The 17,325-nt window shown below is 44.2% G+C and overlaps 1 long non-coding RNA gene across 1 annotated transcript in view; it reads right to left on the bottom strand.

Annotated features, from left to right (window-relative positions):
- Positions 1-202: 202 nt before the first annotated feature.
- LOC144141946 (uncharacterized) overlaps positions 203-17,325 on the bottom strand; it is a 30,940-nt gene continuing 13,817 nt past the window's right edge. Inside the window, exons 2-3 of the long non-coding RNA XR_013316767.1 lie at positions 9,339-9,387; positions 203-432 (exon numbers count right to left, since the gene is read on the bottom strand). This is a non-coding gene — a long non-coding RNA (uncharacterized LOC144141946). The remainder of the gene's footprint in view (positions 433-9,338; positions 9,388-17,325) is intronic.

Here is a 17,325-nt window from a genome sequence, read left to right as displayed (position 1 = left end):
CAATTTTGAAAGATCGCCGTCAACTATATCAAGCGGGAGAATACCCGATACATGGCAATAAAGCGGCGTTCAATCACTCCCAATAATTTTCACTAAGACAAACGGTTTTTTAGACAGAAAAATTTAAAGCCAGAGTGCAATAGTAGGTGTGTATAAAACTGTATATGAACTCAAATTCATACGCACACATTGCATTTATTTTTGGAAATATGGCGTTTCTAATTCGGTGTTTTTATCTGCAATTAAGCAGTACCTCTATCATTATTTGCTTTGCATTGCACACTACTGGTTCTCCTGGCTATTTGCAGATGCTCTTGGCATAGGGAAGTCATTGTAAGGATCGTTCTTCCGATTACCAGTGGCTTCACAGAATTTTGTCTTCCGGGGACACTTACAACCTGGCCCACAGAAATCTTTAACATTGGGGTCACACTGAAAATAAAATTTGTTTGCTAACGTTAATGACAAGAATCATTCACACACAAATTTTTGGCAAAAATATTTCAAAATAAATGCACAATTTTTATTTACTGATGTTTCACCTAAACTGTGAGAAGTAGCCCTTGTGGCTAGGAAAAGAATTATTTCACCCCATAAACAGTAATCGGCACCAAAATATCGGCAATGTCGTTATTGTTTCTAGCCTGTATAAGAAAAACAGCTGAATAAAGTCATCTAAGTGTTTCGAGCCTAGGTAATATCCTCTGACACGCGTGGCTGGTGCAAGCTATATAGTCACATGCCAGCGCAGGCAGAAAAACCTGGATTGGTCGTGCATTCCAACGCAAAAACGCCATAATGTTACAGGGTCATTCCATGCCAAAAATCCCAGCCGTAAAATCGACCAACATGGATTCCTTCAGCAATAATTGTGCCTTATCCTTGTATCACCGAAATTGCGCCCTCAAAAAATTTTTGCCCTTCAAAATTATTTCTTTTAGCAGATTTCTTTTATTTCCACAGATTAAAAAAAACTTATGTATGGGAAACAAATATCAGAAATCACTTCCTTCTAAATCACCACCAGTTTTTTCGTTGACATCATGCTGAGGCACTGAGCTGCACTGTGCGGAATTTTTACAAGATTTTTGTTTGTTTTGCATAGGTACGCCATTCAGGAAAAACAAAATATTTCGCATTTTCAAACCATTTTAGCAAACCAAAGGTAATATCTCAGCCAGTGAAGCATTTTAACTCAATTACACCATTGTGGAAAATCCGTAAAAATTTATTGACACTCAAAAACGCAGAAATGCCGGAGAAAACATTTGCTGATTGTGGAACAATCTCCTTTCCGGCCAATATTCACCCCTAAATTACCCATTGGTATGCATGCAGTAAAACATATCAAATACAAGCCATCACCCAGGACAAAGTATCTCACTTTTTTTTCAGAAAGTTTACCAGGAACAGTTTTTGTTTTAGGAGCGCGCGCGAGAGAGAAAGAGACTAAACTTCATTCAGTTTGATTACTGTGATGCTTCGTCGTCGTCCATGAACCCTTGCGTTCGTGCAGCGTCCTCAGCCAGCTGGACAGACCAGGGCTGATCTTCCGGGCAGGAGCTGAGCAGCACGGTCTCCCACTGCTCACTGTTAGGGATTGTGCGGCCATTTGTGATCACTTACGAACATTGCCCTATCATTTGCGCCAGGTCCGTTCGTTCTTGACATCTATAACACCCAGGGGAACAGCGCCCTGGATAGCAATAGCTGTCCACAAGTGGCTTTGAATACGAGTGGGTCTTTGGAGTTGCCAGACCACCAGATGCCGCTTACTGGAAGATGGCGACGCGGGTGGGAAGCGGGTTCAGACTAAACGATAATGACCAGTAATGTCAATGTATGACAATGAGCCTGTCCCTGCCTAAAATGGGGACAAGGTTCGCATCGGAGGTGCCGTCCGCTCTGTCGCTAAAGCTTCGAGCCGCTTCGTGCACGGTGCAGGAGGAGGAAGATAAAAATATATTTTTTGTAGGAAATTTTATTGCGTCTTCAGGTGATTGAGTCCTCAGTCCAGGACCCCATATTCCTTGCCAGACGTTACATCATGCTCCACCAGTCGAAGCTGGTAGGACAAACCTGGGGCGCCGCGTACCTCCAGAGCTCGGGAGAGTTGTACGGATTCGGTTTGGGGAGATGGTGGAAGTAATTTGTTAGGAGTAGTGGCAGACTCTTTTTGGGTGGAGAAAGGTGTTTGTTTGCAAGGCATAGTAGTAGTGTGCCTTCTCGATAGATTGGTGACGGTGAGGAGGGGGAAAGTAGCGTCAGGCAAGGCGCAGATGTTGGATGATTTCTCTGTATGCAAGCAGGGGAGTAAATCTCTCAGAGACCGCGTTTGCACTCCTCGTGCGGCGTGTCATTTCTCGCGCAAGGTCGTGGCCGTCCCGTTCCCTATCACTCCCACATGGGCTGGAGTCCATACGATCTAGATCTGTCGCTGCGGGGGTGGCGGAGTAGTTTTGCGCAAGTGCAGCGTGCACCGTTTTGGACTGGAAGTGCCGGCAGGCCTTTTGGCTGTCCGTCACTACAGCAGTAGCCTTGGTTCAGGAGATGGCAATCGCTATTGCCGCCGCTTCAGCTTCAGCATGTTTTTATAGAGGCAGTGATAGCCGGTCTTCCTGGGCGGGGCTCGCTGCCAAGGCGAACGCTGGATAGGAGGAGTATGCTGCCGCGTCTGGGAAGACTGCATCAGCATCTTGACTTTGCTGCCGTGAGATGGCATCCGCGAAGGCTTGCGTCGTCCAGTGTGGTGTTCCGGGCGCATGTTACTCCGTAACGGTTGGACTTGAATGCCTTCTTGTGTATGTCTGGGTAGGGGCTCTGGAAGTGGGCCGTTGTAGCTGGGTGTATTTATTTCGAATTCTGACGGGACATGTAGCCAGCATTGGTGAAAGACTGCCGTTGGTATTGCTGTAGCAGATGCGCTTCAACTAGTTCCGATGACGTATTATGAATGCGGAGATGAAGCAGGAGTGATGTGGATGTATTCAGGGGAAGGCACAGTGCAATCTTGCATGACCTTCGAAATATTGTATTCACGAATTTTTCTTAGTGCTTGTTGGGAAGAGCATATGGGACTGCGTAAGTCGTGCGAGAAATAATGAAGGCCTGCAAGAGACGTAGCGCCAAATGTTCCATACATCCGCGCCTCTTCATTATGATCCTCCGCAGCATATGAGGCACCTGGCCCATAGTGTGTTTTAGGCGAGTTACGAGAGTGGAGTTTCGTTTTTCGTGCTGGAAGATCATTCCAAGGATCTTGATTTCAAGTGTAGTGCGAATAGTGTGGCCCTCTAGTTGTATGTCGACAGGTGGGGGTGGGTCCCGTGTGGGTCGCCCTGGTCGGACCACGAGGAGTTCCGACTTTTGCGGGGTGGAAGAGAGTCCGCAGTATTTGGCGCGCTCAGTGACCACATTGGCCGCTTCTTGAAGGCAAGCTTTCATGTCCCCCCATAAGCCTGTGTCTGTCCAGACTGTCACCTCGCCGGCATAGATCCCATGCTTCGTTTTTGGAAGAGCCACAAGGACTTGTGACAGTTTGATTAAGGTGATATTATAGAGCATTGGCGAGAGTACTGCTCCTTGTGGAGTGCCTCTGCTCGGCAGTGATGGGGTGTGACTTTGCTTCACCGACGTGGATCACCACTGGCCTGTTAGAACGTTTCGCACGTATGCATACGTGCGTCCCCGCCATGCAGCTTTTGCAGGTGGGCCAAAATAACTGAGTGAGACACATTGTCAAACGCCCCCTTGAAGGCCAATGCCAACACCGCCGCGGGGGAGTTCCGGATGGCCGGGGTCACGACCTGTTTTTCGATCTGGATAAGGATGTCCTGGGTGTCGAGGTGAGGTCTGAAGCCAAACATAGACGCCGCCATGACATCCCGATCGGTTATGTGACGCTCAAGACGCTCAAGACAGAGACACACACAGCTACACTATTTCTCCTACCATTTGTACCTCCTCTCGGATCCCGCTTTTCCAATCATTCTTGTTCGCTGGCGCAAGAGCTTTTTGCCGCACCCTGACCAGTGTATTTTGTTTTGCCTAGCCATAAAAAGCGTACCTTGACTATATAGTTCTTAAACTAACACACAATGAGTCTTTGAGGTATATTTTCTTACATTTCGTCAGCCACCGCCGCTTAGGTTGTTTGGAACGAGCGTTCACGACGACACAGTGACGCAGAAGGCATTCCAGATGGCGACGTATCTATATTGCGCAAGGCCGCGAAGCGTTCCTAGTTTTTTTTGAGGATGGCGGAAGGCGCATATTGCGAATAACGACGCTATAAAAATATATTATAATAACAAAAATATACAGGCACAGTTTCCACAATAAGGAAGCATCAACATCTCTACGACGGCAAGGATACTTCATGATACCATTGGCATACCCGAAATCGGTAGTCATGTTGTTCCCCGCCAAAGGCTTCTAACGAGTGCGTCTATGTTACTTATAACTGGGCAAGTATGTTAGGCCTTTGATTAAAAAATAAAAAATAGAACGAAAATAAAAACTTCCTACAAAAAATAACGGGAATATTACGACATACAATGGATCTATGGTAATGTGATTGAATTTTTTTTATTGACCAAAAAAGTTTGCGCCAATATCTATAATAGTTTTTAACCCCTATGGTCATAAAATACGGGAGAGGACTGTAACGGCGGGAGTTGGTGAATATTCACCAATAATGATCAATACGAGAAGTACTGGGACCAAAGACCGAGAAACGAACAGTACAGAACAGAAACGAACCCTCATGCAATGTAGAAACAATTTCCAGGAAGGTCGATCGACGATTAGCTGCCCAGACTACCGGGACAAATGCATGCACGATAAACCATTACGCCCCAACAGTCAAATGCCCAACGGGTGTTGTGTTTCTGCTGCTGCCTCGGTGTGGACACATAAACGAGAGGGAAACAAGAATGTGCCTGAAAAAGAGGTTGTCAGAGCAGCAGCGGACACAGAATGGTTATCAGCATAGTCATTTTCAAAATACTGTTGCATACGCACCTGTGCGCCTATTTTGGGAGTTAGAAAGGTACGACGGCGTTTTAAAAACAAAAAATAGATCAATGAGGCTGATAATCGAGACATAGCACATGAGGCGAACATCCAACCACGGCATCAATATACGTTTCCACATCAGTTTTAAATGATCGATAATTCTAATATAAAAATAAAACGCTTGTATACCAAGACGGGAAATACACACGCTTTACAGGCATGGCAGTGATTGGGTTACGAATTTATTTCTTCTTTTTCGTCATGGTTTCGTGCCACCTGGATTACACTGTAAATGATCTGGGTTTTTCCTCAAAATGGAGATGTGGCCAGGGCAGCGCGTGCCTGTCCGTTTTTCGCTCTTTTGTGCCGCATTTCTTCGCCCTCACCTTGAATAATTTTACTATTGTCTCTTGTGCCCGATTACGATCCTGTTTAAAACAATGGTCTCTGTGGGAGGCAAACTAATCGGGAAGAACATTCAAACCAGAAATAGTGTTTGTGTGTGCCGAAACATTGCTCCGAAGAGTTAGTAAGCCACAAGAAGAAAAGCAACGTCACGGTTCCCTGAAGAAACATGCTCTGTTGCCTCAGTCTTCTAACAAACTAGGTGAAAGAAAAAAATGTCCGCTGAAGTGTTCACTTCGTTGCATACCTCATCGAAAGTGTATACTCTTCAGCCACTCCTCCCGTGAAAATGCCTTTTCTCTCTTTTTTACTACTCATGCTCTTACGTTCACGTCTCGCTCTTCCCAGAAAAGGATCGGTGGACGTTTGCTCAGTGAATGCAATTTTCTAATGTTCCCTGCTCGCGCGTGATCTACTGTTCCTTTCATTACCGTTAGAATGTGCAACAATGTTGAGTATAGAGCCAGCTCTTTTTGCATGTTTTGGGTAAAAACGTTGTTGGGTAAAAACGTTTTCCTATGCTACGGCAAGCATCAAGCGCGCACACCCGTATTTAAAATGAAACAGAATTGTTTTGTGCCTCGTCTATGCTGACGGTTTTTTTTGCTCTGTGCCTCTTCTATGGGGACGTTTTTTTCTCCTATAGGCCCAATGTATCTTTTCTGCACAGAAATGTTGACAATTAGAAAATATAGCATCAAATTTATTCGTTTCAGAAGGTTTCGCCAATTACAAGGCCTCGTTCAGAAAACCCTTCAACCTTTTGACTGTTGGCTCATTCGGGGGCCGAGGAAATCGACAGACAAAGCTGCTGCAATTTTTGTTCTTAAAGGAGCACTGACACGAAAATTTCATGTTCCACTTTTATTGTTTTTATCGATGCTTAATGGTCTGGCGAACCCGAAACAGCCCTTCAAATACTTCAGCGCGCGATAGTTAATTACATTGAACGGCCTGAAAATCGTTTGTTTCAAATTCCCGCGCTTTCATCCCGAACGGCGCATATGACAGACTCACGGACAGACGTCACCGCTTTGTGCGGACGTCACCGGCGCCCGCTTGAGAGGGTGTTGCACCCGCTCGCCGCTCGTGGGGTCGCGCGCGTGAAGGGACGTCACGAGTTTTTGACGAGCGCTGTCGCGTCACTTCTTTTCCGCTCTTGGATTGACGTCACGCTGATGTCCATTTGCTGAGTGCCGCTCGGCGCGCTGCTCCGTCGGTGCGATAAATGAGATCCAATTGAACTACGTTCTTCGCGTCGCAGGCCGCTCATATTTCAGCCAGGGTATTATGTTGAGTGAAGGAAGCGAACTGTGCAATAATATCAACGCCGAAAATTGGTGTCAGTGCTCCTTTAAGTTGACGCCCCCCCCCCCCCCCCCCATCCACAGACAAAAAGTTACCGCTAATGGCAATACTTGTGCAAGACTGCAAAAATAGCACAGCTAGATTTATTTCTAGCTTTTCTGAACGCTACGTGGGAATCCTAGGAAAGAGGGGGCAGAACGGGCCAGTCTATGCACGATGCTCGTAGGACGAACGGCAATCGAACACTGTCACCCGCAACATTACCCGCTGCCAAGATGTCTTCGTTGCTGAGAGAGTCAGGCCCACTGACCAAAGAGTTCACGTGGGTGAAACAACCGCTCTAAAGTGGCTGTTTGTGCTTGTTGGTTCAACATGACTAGGGGACTACAGCCCAGGTTGCACATGCTCGACAGGAGGAGAACTATACGTACACGAGCGCTGGTAGGACCCCGACTGTACGGATAATTCCAAGGGGCGACCGGCGCACAGCTGGCACGCTGTGCAGAATACGGCGAGGACGAATGCGGAAAACCCCTCGTGGCGCCACTCTACGCTCAAATCTCGACGACGCCGGGAGCTCGTCAGCAGTCGCATGCTCACCCGCGCTTCGTAATTTCTTAAAGACACTTCGCGGATGTAGGGCCGTGTGCCGTATGCCGGGGGAGTTTTTTGCTTGCTTTTTTGTAACGCCGGCCTATTAAGATACAGCTTAAATGGCTCTGCCGTAAAAGACTATCGTCTTCAAAAGTACACCACACTCTAGCAGAAAGAATGACGTCGGGAGCAGATGTAGGAATTCCGTGAGTTGTGCGTCGGCGACACAATACTTGTAGACCAAGATGCGCGCATTTTGCGGAATATAACTTCCACGTCCGGGGCAATCCGGTAGCCCTGGATGTTCGGGCCCACGTCACTGAATGTAAGTGGCGGCAGTAAGGTGAAGCGGATGCTGCACGAAGAAAAATCTAGTAAAATGCGATACCAATGTTGTCGTACTGCTGTAGCATTGTGTCGGAAAGATATCTTGGCTAATCAACACCTCTTCAACAAGAAAAATTGGTGATGAGTTTTCCCAATAACTATGCATACGCATCTTTTAGAGTTCTGCATCGAAACACGTGTAAACGTCTTCCTTGCGCAGATCTCAAAAACAAATCTCATAACGTATTGCCGATCTGTTTGAAACTGTTTACAGGCTGTTTACCAAATTTGAAACTAGCCGCATTGGTTACCCGCTGGTATCCCAACAACACAGAGAAAAGGCTGGATTCAGGGAAGGGTACTCAACCATGGATCGAATTCAAGATGTCAACAAAGTGATAGAAAACAATGAAGAATACACTAAACCCTTTAACATGGCATTTCTAGACTGTGAGAAAGCGTTTGATTTCGTACTCACCGCAGCAGTGTTAGAAACACTAAAAGACGTGGAAATAGAGCGTACGTACATTAACATCTAGAAGATATATGTGAGTAATGTATGTTGAGGATAACCCTCCACTAGCAAATCGATAAATTCCAGATAGGAAAGGCGCGTAAGACAGGGAGATGCCATCTCACTAACACTATTCACAGCGTATCTGTAGGAAGAATTTACATATTCTGAGTGGGAAAACTTACAACACACAATAAACGAGAAATACGTGGGTCAGTGGAGGTTTTAGGAGGACATAGTCATGATTAGTGAGACTACACAAGATTTGAAAACAATGCTTGACGGACTATTTGTAAAGCATGAGTGTGGGGCCAAAAACGAATATGAATAAATATAAAGTACGAGGAATAGGCATGGAAACCATGTGCTTTTTAGCTTCGAAAACAAAACGCCAGAAGAAATAAATAAATATAACTGGCTCGGACAGACGGTTAATGCTGAACCAGACCACCAGGGAGAAATCCGGTGCAGACTTGATATAGAATGGGGAGCACTCGGCGAACGCTCCCAAATAATGAAATATAAGCTACTCGTGCTCCTTCAAAATTTTAAGCTGAAGATGGCTGAAGGTGCCATAGAACAAATAATGTTAGGAGTAACACTAAGAGACATAAAACAAGCTACCTGGACCAGAGAACAAACCAGGGTACAAGATATCACAGCTGAATTAAAAAAGGAATGAATTTGTGCTGGACATGTAGTGCGACGAGCCGACAACCGGTAGATAATTAGGGTAACATAGTGGGTACCAGGAGACAGGTCTAGAACAAGGGGAATGCATTTTTTAATGTATGGATGATATGAAAAAGTGGGGGGCGCAAATGTGTACATGAGCAGTACTGGAAAGGAACGGTTGGATATCAATGGGAGTGGCTTTCGACCTGCAGTGCACCTGAGTGAGCCGATCATGTTGGTGAGGATGATGGTTAAGGGCGATCAAATTGCCTTGCCTCTTCCACACTTTAAAAATTGCAATAAAGGATCTCTTCATAGTGGAGTGAAATGTCGAGATAAGTGAGTAAATCGGTAATACATCGAGGACGATAAAAACGTAGCAAATAATGCAACTGGGAGATAAGACCGCAAGGCTAGTGTGCCTACTATGAGATCCTATATTGACTTTACCCGATCAATAGCTCTATAAAAATTGCAAGTTAAAACATAAATTACTCACCTGTCCTTGAGCACAGGAATGCGTCCGACTGAACAGATTAATCTTAGCGCTGAAAAAAAAATTCGTTGTTTTACCGACATAAATTTCAAATGAAATCTCTGAAGACAAAGTATGTTTTTTCCCTGAAGATGGAAAATAAACAGTGACGCCGTTAAAAGCACACAAATCTGGAATGTGTCCCTTAAAACAGGTATATTAACTGAGCTTATGGCCTCGATATAAAAACAATACATAGATTACTGGACCAGGAGTGTAACAGTAGTCAAAACTAAGAAATATACTTACAATTTCAGCTATAACACCTAGTATCTTTTATATTTGGGCCATTAAACTTTAAGCGCATGAAATAAAATAAACATACGAGCTTTAAAACAGTTTCAATAAATTTTCAGTGCAAGCACCATGTGTTTCTTGTTGCACCAGCGCCTTCTAAGGCTCCCATTTGTCAGAGATAATATGACCAGTTGCAAAACGCGGGAAATATAAAATTCTTTGCTTAAAGAATCTTTGCACGAGCTGGAGTACCCCGGGTTTTTCTCAATTTTTTCCGCTGTAAATGAAACAGGTTTCCTAACTCTGGCCCCATAACCGACTAACACGCTATTATGGTGTGCAAGCTGCCCGCTCGACTGAGTTTACTATTCTCGAAAGGGCCAGGATCATTCTTTTAGAAGAAACCTGTAAAAAGCACTTCAGCAACAGTTATAAAGTAACTTGAAGAGGGCCAGAAAAAGCCTAATATGTCCATGTTTAGCTGAAAGCTGTAAAATTGCCACCATCATAATTACACAAATTTTCGGGATGGTATTCAAAGGTCAACTTATTTATTAGGGAAAAAATATTTTCAGGCCAACAGTTCTGACAGGGTTTTCGCACGTTTCTTCTTTTTTTGCTGGTGCGGAGTTGTTGCAGCTATTTCTACACGAATTTCCAGATTACACGAATCTCAGAAGTGAAAAAAGGGGACGAAAATTCCCACTTATATTTTGCTGGTAGGGCCACTTGTTTTGTGCATGAAGAACACTTTAGAGGGTTTATGCACAGCCTTAGGGATACAAGACAAATCGAAAGACATGCAACAAAGAAATTGATGTTTCAACGAAAATTGCAACACAAAATACCTAATCACGTATAAAACAAAGCAGCTCACTTCTCGAAATTTATTTCGATATTTTCGGTAGTAACAGCAGTCTGAGACCTGATGGGGTGTAGTTTGTTTTGAGGAAGTTTATTAAATTTAAAACAGATGAAGACATGAGAAGATGTAAGTGCAAATGTGCTAATTGGCATATATTTTTTTTGCTTTTTCAGCCTTCGGAAATGCCAAAGAAAATAAACAAAAAAAACAAGATCCGCTAATTAATGCCGCACATGGGGAAAAAAGAATACAAATATTACGCAGTACGGGAATTGGCGGAGAATTAGGCAGGGCGTTGTGTGGAAAACAAATAAAAAATTACGCCACCATTGACACGCACAGCTAAGCGGTGCTGAATAAATAAAAAGTATGCACCCTTTTAGTTTATTTGGTGAAGTGACGTTTGCACAACTGCCCTTTGTTATGTTATGAACACCTTATATATTTCTTCTCTGCGTTGACCCATGTAAGCTAATGCAACTCGCGTCGATGTGGCCGTGACAAAGCAAGTACGAAGTACGTCTATTTATGTAGTCTTGTCTATTTATCTAGTTTAAATTATTTATCTATTTTTGAAGTACGTCTATTTATCTAGAATCATGTGCGGTCTATATACTTTTGCCTATACGTGTGCTGAATGTGATACGCGGTACCGTCTTCGCACAGCCTTTAGATGTTTGAGTAGTTATCTCATAAATAACGGTCCTTGTCTTTTTAAACTTCACGGGTCGGCTCACAGCCTTGTTGGCCCAGTGTGAAAACACACCGATCAAGGAGTACATTTTACGGCCTTCTTTATTAGGCAGAATAGATGCTGTATGCAGGGAGTATTAATTGCATTCGACAAGCTGTTGTTTTTACTTCACTTATTGAATTTTTGTGCGGTTCTTTATGAACATTTCTAGCATGCAAGGCACAACAGAGCCCACAGAGGCCCGGGTCAGGCTAAATGCATATACGATTTGTATGCAAGCAACCCGCCTTGGCTTCAAAAAAGCAAAGCCCTGTTTTTGGTATTACCCAAGGCTTTTCCCCTTTTGATCTTCTGCTTTTTGATCCTGTAGATATATAAGGATGTCCTCGCGTCCAACTTCTTTTTTCAGGTCGTTGTCTCCTATTCATTGCTTGGAATGCAAAAATACACCCAATTCTACACGGCAAGGATTTTCTTGGGAGGCACCATGGCAAGAAGGCAATTTTCTGAGTTTCAATTTCTTGTGTATGCAGCCTATTCTCGCGTTCATGTTCAAAACAACAATAGCTCATATAGTGTACCACTGACCTGAAGTGACGGACAGATATGTCAGCGCACTTTCTCTCACGTAATTTGTTTATCGTCGCTGCCGCAATTTACAAGCAGATAAAAGACAGAAAAATCACAGAAAAGACTCGTGTCGTCGTCAAAATACACCAGTAACCCCAGGGTCATGCAAATGCATGTATTCTTTGGTTGTGGCTTCACCCCGAGGGGCGTAGAAGTATAGAAAACACGCAGGCGGCCCTCCAACGCACATGAACAACGCATGCTTATGGTGCAAAATGACAGTTACTGTTGGGCTCGCTTTGCACCAGAAGCAACCACTGGTTGGGCGGGGGGGGGGTGAGGCGTGGGTCTTTTACATTTTTCCGCCCCTCACGGCGAAGCCACCGTCAAGGAATACATGCATTTGCATGCCACTAGTACGACGCTTCAAAACGACGCTCCTCTTTTGGAACCTTCGGTTCAAGGTAGCCTTTGCGGGCACAAAACTTGACCGCATATGTTTTATGGCTCACAGGGAAAAGCCGCTCAAATTTTCACAGGAAAAGAAGCTAAAAAAAGGAGAACATCACGCTGTATTTTTCGTCATATGTCTTTTGATAATGTTCGAGTGTCTCTTAACTAAGAAATATAAAAGCTGGGGTATATTAGAGCCAGTAAGAATATTCTGGTGTTTTTGCCATTATCTTTTTTCGTGTATTCTTTCCCGGAGCTTCTTGCATATTCAAAGAAATAATGATGATTACTGGCTTCCCCTTTTTAACGGGGTGGCGTTGCACAGTGGCCTGAGTCGTAACGCGACTGTACAATCACCTCGCCAAATGTTACAAGAAAATTAAAAAATAAAGGTATAACATATACCTTTATGAAATTTTTGTGGTAGTCTTACTTCTTTGTTCACATGTCTTCCGCGATTGTTCTCGGTATTTTCCACATAAAAACTGTAAACTTCTTTTACTAACCTCTACTTCTGTCCAATTCAGTGTTTCGTAACCTTAAAAGCAAGGGTTTTAAGAAGCTGGATGGCTCCTTCACTGAGGACTGGACGTATACTTTTGCACTCCGTTACAATTGGTAGCCTGGTTTCTGGCTTCCTGCCAAGCCTGCGCACAGTTCTGCCTGCACCGGCTTGCGCATATAAGATTTGTATGCAAGCAAAGCACCCTGGCTTCAAAAAAATCAAAGCCCTCTTTTTGGTATTATCGAGGAATTTTTCTCTTGTGACCTTCTTCTTCCTGATCATGTAGGTATCTAAGGGTGTCTTCGCGTCCATTTTCTTTTTCCAGGTCGTTGTGTGTAATTCTTTCACTTCATCTTTTTATTGCCTTGGTCGTTTTCCCTGCACTTCCAGGTTTCATATACATCGTTCTATGCCTTCTCGTTCTTTTCCTCCAGTAGTGTCCAAGCTTTTTATGTAAAGACAAGTAACACCTTACCCGCTCATCTGCGGTCATCAATATTTCTATGTCGTTCTTCAAAACATATGTTCTTGCCGATGGCAAATGAACAACTTTTTTAGTCAGCGCACTCTTTGGAAAGTTTTTATTCCGTCATTACCGCTGTTTTGAACTCTTGTAAACAGGAATAAGTATTTACGAAAAAACTGTTGGATATAATTCCGAACGGGGTATGCAGAAGCACTGAATACAATATTTGCATACAGGACAATGCCTCTATTTCATAATTACAGCGTGCCGTACGTTGTCAAAATATTTCTTATCCAGTGCGTCATAGTCAAGCACCTATATAGACCACGGAGGTATGCTCCTTTGTTGCGATTCCGCCGAATATGGCCGGAAAAGTGGCTGGAGCGGTGTGGAGACAACAGCAGTTGGTTTGAAGTGTACGCATATAGGGGATGGTAATTCAATTTTGTAACAAAAGTGCCACGTTTTCCACTCATCAAGTAATCTGGTCTGAAAACACACACGAAAGTTGCTTCTTCTAAACCTCACCAATCCGCCACATGAAATTATGCCACAGATAAATGGATGCCACAAAAATGTAGCTATGGAGTAGTGCGAAACAACCTTCGGGTGGTTTGTACACCTGAGCTTGAAATAAAATCGGCGACGTGCAGAGTCGCCACATTCTGTCTTTGAGACAACAACGCTTGTATGGTAACGACGCCGTGTTAGGCCGAAAATCAACGTTTTGCGACTCGTGAACACACAAATTAACATTGTTTTTTGAATCTACTAATTATTGCTTGTATAAATTCGAACAATCGCTTATCAAGAGTGGCAACGACATCCTTGAGCATCCAAGAATATACCTTAAAACCCCACAGAAACAAGCTGAAATATTTGTGGCAGACGTATTGTGATTCTTCGCCAAAAATAATGTTTTTTTTTTCAAGCCACTGTCTTTCCTGGTGGCAAGTGACACCTAAGTTTAACATGCTGCTGGTTATTCTCTTTCGGTCGGACAATTCTTTAGTGCTGCAGATAGGCAACCAAGAAATTGATGTCCAGGGCTGCCAGCGCTACCAACCACACGTGCATGGCTGTCGTTTGAGCACATGCTACATAGTACAGGCGTTTGAGCACATGGTATAAAAACAACGAAATAAACTTGCCTACGACATCCGCGCAATTCTTAGTATGCAACAAGCATTACCTCTAAGTGGGCGTTGAGGCAGCTGCTTAGAACTTAGCGGCCACATTAACCTTTTTTGCTCAACATGAACTTACGGTCAGCTAAGAGCGCGGGTAGCTGTGGCTATATTTATTGGTCATGTCACAGAAGGTACAGCCATCTGTGCTTATGGGGATGAAGATGTCAGGCTATCTTTACGTGGTGTTTGTAACCCTGAAAAGAAGCGACAGCTTCACTATTTAGCAGTGTTTATTCTGCAACATCTTGGCCTAAATATGCATTTAATTGTTTCTGGGAGGAGCACCGTGCCGCTCGCGCTGTCGTAGTCTTAAGTCGTCGTCGTCTCACGTCGATTTAGTCCCGTGCGGAGAAGGTATAAAACACCTGGACACTCCTTTTCCCACGCTAGAAACTAAGGCGAACAAGAGAACATACCAGGAGGCTCGTTTTGAAAAGCCTCGGGCTTAAGCTATTCTTCTTTGTATGCAACAACGCATACAAAAGAAACACAAGAGACACTATGTCTTTGTTTGCGGTTCCTTGCGTGCTTCTATTTAGTTCTGTACTCACTTTAGGATTTCCATTTCTCCGTTTTGAATTTTCATTCTCCCCCGTTATCGTAATTGGGATGTTGCGTGTATCATCGCCGGAGGTGTTGCAAGAAAGAGACTTACAATCTTGGAATACACTGAAATATTGCACGATAATAGAGGTCGCACGCTTGTTTTCACTGATACTTCTCCGCATGGAATGCTTCGCGGCTAGCCGGACCGAGCTGGTGGGGGAGAGCAGACTATGGGAAATTTGAAACCAAAATATAATGAATATTTCCAAATATTTTTGGCATTTTTTCTCTACTTAGGCACCCTACATTAATTGTATTTCTGGTTACATGCCTTGCATCGGTTATTGAAAATCTAGTAGGAAGTCTCGTTACTGCCTTTTAATTTTATATGACCTATTGTTAACGCCGGTATCGTTTCTGCAGAGAGGTACACTGTGGTGTAAGGGCATCATTCGAGGGCAATGATGGTGACTATGTCTACCGAGGGCTGCGCGGCGCAGACGGAGGGTAGAGGAAAGTATACAAACGCCCAGCAACGGTACGTCAAGTCCCACAACTTTTCCGCCTATCGCGCTTAACAGCATGGTCCTCTTCTCCGCACTCGAGCGTCTAAGCACCAGATTTAAAGATCAGATGGAGCCTGTCTTCTAGCTATTGTAGTGGTAATTTGGGTTCATAGTGGGGATGACTTTGTGTGACTGTTTGATTAGCATGGCTGATGGCGCATTTCTAGCGGCCAAGAAAAGTCCGTGAATTCGCGTAGGATTGCGTTGCACTAAAAGACTCTGCCGCAGTCGTTGATGCTTCGCCAGCAAAAGAAGTTCGCTCTTTGAAACAATTTATTTTTGGGCTACTACCACTTGAATATAATGCACATGGTGAAGGCGATAGGGACAACCACAATTAATAAAGGTGCCCTTTCAGGAATTACTTGTTGGTTAGAACCGCGTCTTTGCCGGACTTTTATGCGATTGAAATGCGACATGCTTAACAAGACATTTTTTTAGAACGTGCGCTTTACTTAGGTATAATAGCATTACATGTCTTACTATTCAATAACCAATAGTATCGGTGCCTTATCTGCAATTCTGGTAAGAGCCTGTAAGTAGTGGTTTTACGTTTTGGGAAGTACGGTTTGTCCCGATGGTGTGTTGTAGTCATAGAGTTTTTTCAATTTGTACAGTTACAAATAAAACAGCTCGTACTGACGAATTTAAGCATTACTTTCGACAGGTACAAGATTTGCATTTTTGGCAGCCGTACACCAACCCATTACTTTATTGGGTGCATGCGCCCTGTAACCATCTCGACAGGTAAAAGGTTCAGGTTACAGGTTACTGGCTACAGGTGTCCCGTAACCCCCTTGACGCCTTTGTTGGGGTAATAAACAATGGGCGCTTGCCTACAAGCTGCCATGGAAGGCCGTTTGGTTGGTGCCTCGAACCCCTTCGGGTTGGTTTGTAACTTCTGGGCCCCAACTAGCCAAACGGGTTAAAGCGCCCGTGTGTCAGCAGGGGATAAATGGTTTCTACAAGCACTTTCACTTCGCAAGACGTGGTAGATTCGCCTGAATCGGCTGGGGAACCACGAGATTAAAACAACATGTACCCCCACCTACCATTTTCGGTATCCGCTATAGTGACAACTATTCAACCACGTCGGTTTGTACCACGGAGTACAAATTTAAGGAAGATACTAGGACAGGGCTGGTAACTGACCACTCTAATTGGTACTAGCACCCCCCAGGTGTACTCTCGGGCTTGGGAAGTTACCCGACTTTGTCCGTGAATGCACCAGTCGAAGTGGTCGTAACATATATTGCAGCCATTGCTCAGGGGTACAGCCTCCGCATGGCATCTAGAGGAAACCTTCGAATTCGCGGCGCGTACCGCCGGGCTATCATAGTTTTTTTTAATGGGTTCAAGTGTTCCTTGGCGAATGCAGATGTTTGATACAAAAATTTACACCTGCAAAGCTGCTTTTATTTTGCGGGAGTTCTCTGACCCTTGCACATCTGGCGGGGCCATTGTCCTTCTTGCCGCTTTGCCGCATTGCTGGTGGTGAAAGAGTATCGAGCATGTCTACCAAAGGTGGTAACCGAGTGAAGCGTCCCCCCTTGCTGTGGAACGCACAATGGGCACTGTCTCGGGGCACCGGAACGAAGAGATAAAATAAGTATAAGCCACTCGCCGGACTTCCACGCAACCATCTTGTGGGATTACAACCTTTGGAAGTTACCCAGTTTGTGCGAAATATCGCAGCTTGTAAAATGAGGAGGCTGGCAAAATCAACTTTTGTTCTCTCGTTTTGTGAATACCATTGAATTACATTAAACATAAACCAATACGGCCTGAAAAATGCTTAACAAAGAATGTACAAAATTTTGGTATATATTCCTAGTAAAGCTCCAACAGTTGCTATAAAT

This window comes from Haemaphysalis longicornis, unplaced genomic scaffold (genome assembly GCF_048455015.1).
Source record: "Haemaphysalis longicornis isolate Haplotype H1 unplaced genomic scaffold, Haemaphysalis longicornis Haplotype H1 scaffold_6, whole genome shotgun sequence".
In the NCBI taxonomy this organism is placed as follows: Eukaryota; Metazoa; Arthropoda; class Arachnida; order Ixodida; family Ixodidae; genus Haemaphysalis; species Haemaphysalis longicornis.
This window is presented reverse-complemented; position numbering and strand designations above follow the sequence as displayed.